This window comes from Triticum dicoccoides, chromosome 5B (assembly GCF_002162155.2).
Source record: "Triticum dicoccoides isolate Atlit2015 ecotype Zavitan chromosome 5B, WEW_v2.0, whole genome shotgun sequence".
In the NCBI taxonomy this organism is placed as follows: Eukaryota; Viridiplantae; Streptophyta; class Magnoliopsida; order Poales; family Poaceae; genus Triticum; species Triticum dicoccoides.
Genome location: NC_041389.1, coordinates 428,750,883 through 428,751,541, shown reverse-complemented (window position 1 = coordinate 428,751,541; position 659 = coordinate 428,750,883).

Here is a 659-nt window from a genome sequence, read left to right as displayed (position 1 = left end):
TAAGGCCCGCCCTTCCCGAGTCTTCCCCCATATCCTTTTCGTAAGTACGATGAAGATCCCGAAGAAAGGATGACGACTTCATCATTTTGACCTGAAGCAGAAGTATGAAGGCATCAATATATTGGATTGACCTCTTCGAGAAGAGCAAGCCAGGATGAGAAGACCCGCTATATTCGTTACCAAACCTTCCCCCCTTTCTCCCCTCTTAAATCTCGGGACGAGATTTCTTGTAGTGGAGGAGAATTGTGACGCCCGGATAATTAAGCTACAGCAACCATCTACTAATGATGCCACGTCACCTTGATTACTGATGCTAATCTTGCGTTAGTTCGAAACCGATTCTAATTCAAATTCAAAATTAGGCAAACATCAAAAGTTTTCAAATATTAAAAACCAAAATGTCCGGGTTGTGTCAGTTATTGCACAGATGACTATGATGAATAATCCACATTTTTATATAATGTATAAATGCACTAAAATGATTTAAACGGTAGCAAAAACATTTTTTAAATGCCTTTGGTATTTTATAAAACACAAAACTAATTTATTTTGGGTTAAAACCTTTTGTGGCTGAGGGTTATTTTGAAACGTTATTTTAGGAGTTGTTGTCATATTTTACTAAGTAAAAATAATGTGGGTCTAAAATTTAAAACAGAAAA